Below are 3,142 nucleotides of genomic sequence, written 5' to 3' on the forward strand. Positions count from 1 at the left end.
TCTTATTTTAGAGACCATAAAGCACTAATTCACTTTTTTGTATTTCTCTGAAAAAAATCACGTTGTTTCTCACCACGAGAATTCTGTTTCCCTCCGCCTCGAAGGCCCTCTTCTCCTTCCTCTTAGCCTCGCCTCAGCATCAGTTGACACCTGTTCATGCTTTGAGACTCAGGTTAGGTATTTCTTCCTCCTAAGTCTCTCAGGCTTTGTTGGGTACCTGTCTTTGGTGCCCTTCTTATTGTACCATAGCACATTGTTTTATTATAAATACCAGTCCTTTGGTTGGTGGTGCTAATAGCAGTAATAATAATGATAATAATAGCAGCTAACGTTGATTGAACACTTACTGTGTACTGGTAACAGTTTTTTTTTTTTTTTTTCTTTTGCGGTATGCGGGCCTCTCACTGTTGTGGCCTCTCCCGTTGCGGAGCACAGGCTCCGGACGCGCAGGCTCAGCGGCCATGGCTCACGGGCCCAGCCGCTCCGCGGCATGTGGGATCCTCCCGGACTGGGGCACGAACCCGTGTCCCCTGCATCGGCAGGCGGACTCTCAACCACTGCACCACCAGGGAAGCCCTGGTAACAGTTTTAAAGTGCTTTTATGTGAATTAGCTCACTTAGTTCTCATCACCCAGTGAGGAGGGTGGAGGTGAGGAAACAGAGGTGTCAATCACCCCACCTCACACACTCTACATGGCAGAGCAAGGATTTGCACCCAGACAGTATCAGTGGAACCTGTGCTCTTGCCCACTGTGCTTTGCTGTCTCTAAACCCCACTGGCTCTTTGAAGGCTGGGACTACGTCTGATTTATCTTTATAATCTTGATGCCAAGCCCTGATCCTGGAACACAGTAGATGTTTAGTGTTTGTTAAATAATAGCATAGCCTCTTAGGGAGCCCAGATATGAAAGAACAGGTGAGTTAGTGTAGTAGTTAAACACAGCGGCTTTGAAGCCAGAAACAAGAGACTGAAATCTCGGCTCTGCCAGTTACTGTTAGGACCTTGGCCGATTTACTTAACCTTCCAAGCTCAGATAATACCTACCTCGTAGGGTTGCTCTGAGGATTAGGTAAATCATGCATTCACAGCTTTCAGCATAGTGCCTGATGTGTAATAAATACTCAGTAAGTGTAGTAAATAATAGTGCAATTCTAGTACTGTATCATAAATCTGGATGGTTACTTAGACTTTTTTTTAAAACAAAAACTAAATTTGAGCTGTAAGGGTTATAGATAAGTGTGAGACTGAGTGTTAATCATACAAGTTCACACATGGCAGGAGTCCTAAAAGGTTCTTTGAGGACTAGGTACTTTTCATTTTCCTGAAACACTGGGATCGGTGTCAGTATGTCAGTTTAAGGTATCCTGAATAATGAAGTGTATGAGAGAATGAGAGTTGTTAGAGTTCCTGAATTCTAGGATATAAACAGTTTTCATAGTAATATAGTAACAGTGATTTTCTTGCACTTTCTGGGAAGCTCTGCAACTCTTGGAAAAAGAGAAAGTAACACCTAATTTGGAGAGCGAGCAGCTGAGACCTGGGTATCTAAAAGTATACGCTGATCTGTTTTTTTGGCTCCCTTGTTTCCATAACACGGAACAACACTTTTCTTGATCTCACCCCCAAAAGCACTAAGAATGAAAATGAGGTTCGGACTATGCTTAGGTCATGTCAAAATTCATGATAGGGCTTCCTTGGTGGCGCAGTGATTGAGAGTCCGCCTGCCGATGCAGGGGACACGGGTTCGTGCCCCGTTCCGGGAAGATCCCACATGCCGCAGAGCGGCTGGGCCTGTGAGCCATGGCCGCTGAGCCTGCGCGTCCGGAGCCTGTGCTCTGCAACGGGAGAGGCCACAACAGTGAGAGGCCCGCGTACAGCAAAAAAAAAAAAAAAAAAAATTTATGATAATATTTGGACCAAATCATATATTATAGGATATGTGTATTCTTCTCTGTCACCACTAACCTTGGGCATCTTGGTTGTAAAAATAAACCCGATAGTTCTTATCCTTGAGGAGTCAGTAGGTAGTGGGAGCATAGAGATGCGAACAGTTGCAGTATCGTGAGGCAAGTGATTAGGTACATGTGTATAAAGGTGCTATGGAAGATTCACAGAGGAAGTGCTGCTTGAAATGGGTCATGAAAGATGAGTCAGTTTTCTCGCAGGAGAAAACTATTTCACAGGGGAGATGCTACAGGGTTTGCAGAAGCATGGAAATGTGAGGGACTTAGGTCTTTGGGGAACTGTAGGTAGTTTGTTTTGGCTGCTCTGCCGGATGAACGTGAGGGGAGATGAAGCTTGAACGATTCGCAGAGGTCTGATGGTGAACTCCAGACTGCTCGGGACTTTGCCCCACAGATGGTCGAGAGTTTGAGATTGTACTGGGGAAAAGTGTCTCTGGTGCCTTTGTATTTTAGTGAGGTCACCCTTAAGGCCTGGAATGGGAAGGGTCTGGAGGTAGGCGACTAGTCAGGAGGCTTTTGGAGTGAATTCAGGTATCGGCCATGGGAATAGAAAAGATGGGGCGTATTTGAGGGCTCTTGAGCCTGTAGCATCAGTGGAACGTGGTGCCCGGGTTGATTGCTGAATTTGGGGGTGAACATGAAGGATGGTGCTTTCAGAAGAGAAGATGGTATGATTGAGTTAGAAAATATAGGATAGGAAGGGAGAAGATGACTGTTTGATTTTAGCTGGGTTAGGTTTGAAATGCTGGTGGCGTATCTAGGTGAAGATGACCACTGGGTTATTGGGAAATTGGTTCTGGAGCTCAGGAACGTTGTGTAGAATTGAGATAAAGATTTGGGAATCAGGGGCTTCCCTGGTGGTGCAGTGATTAAAGAATCCGCCTGCCAGTGCAGAGGACATGGGTTCGAGCCCTGGTCGGGGAAGATCCCACATGCCATGGAGCAACTAAGCCCATGCGCCACAACTACTGAGCCTGTGCTCTAGAGCCTGCAAGCCACAACTACTGAGCCCATGTGCCACAACTGCTGAAGTCTGTGCACCTAGAGCCCGTGGTCCGCAGCAAGAGAAGCCACCACAATGACAAGCCCGCGCACTGCAACGAAGAGTAGCCCCCGCTCGCCACAACTAGAGAAAGCCCACGCACAGCAACAAAGACCCAGTGCAGCCAAAAATAAA

At 46.5% G+C, this 3,142-nt stretch overlaps 1 protein-coding gene across 1 annotated transcript in view; it reads left to right on the forward strand.

The window, feature by feature from the left end:
- Positions 1 to 3,142, forward strand: part of PAPSS1 (3'-phosphoadenosine 5'-phosphosulfate synthase 1) — a 109,297-nt gene that overhangs the window by 19,220 nt on the left and 86,935 nt on the right.

The sequence above is a fragment of the Lipotes vexillifer genome, unplaced genomic scaffold (assembly GCF_000442215.2).
Source record: "Lipotes vexillifer unplaced genomic scaffold, Lipotes_vexillifer_v1.1 scaffold22, whole genome shotgun sequence".
NCBI classification, from domain to species: Eukaryota; Metazoa; Chordata; class Mammalia; order Artiodactyla; family Lipotidae; genus Lipotes; species Lipotes vexillifer.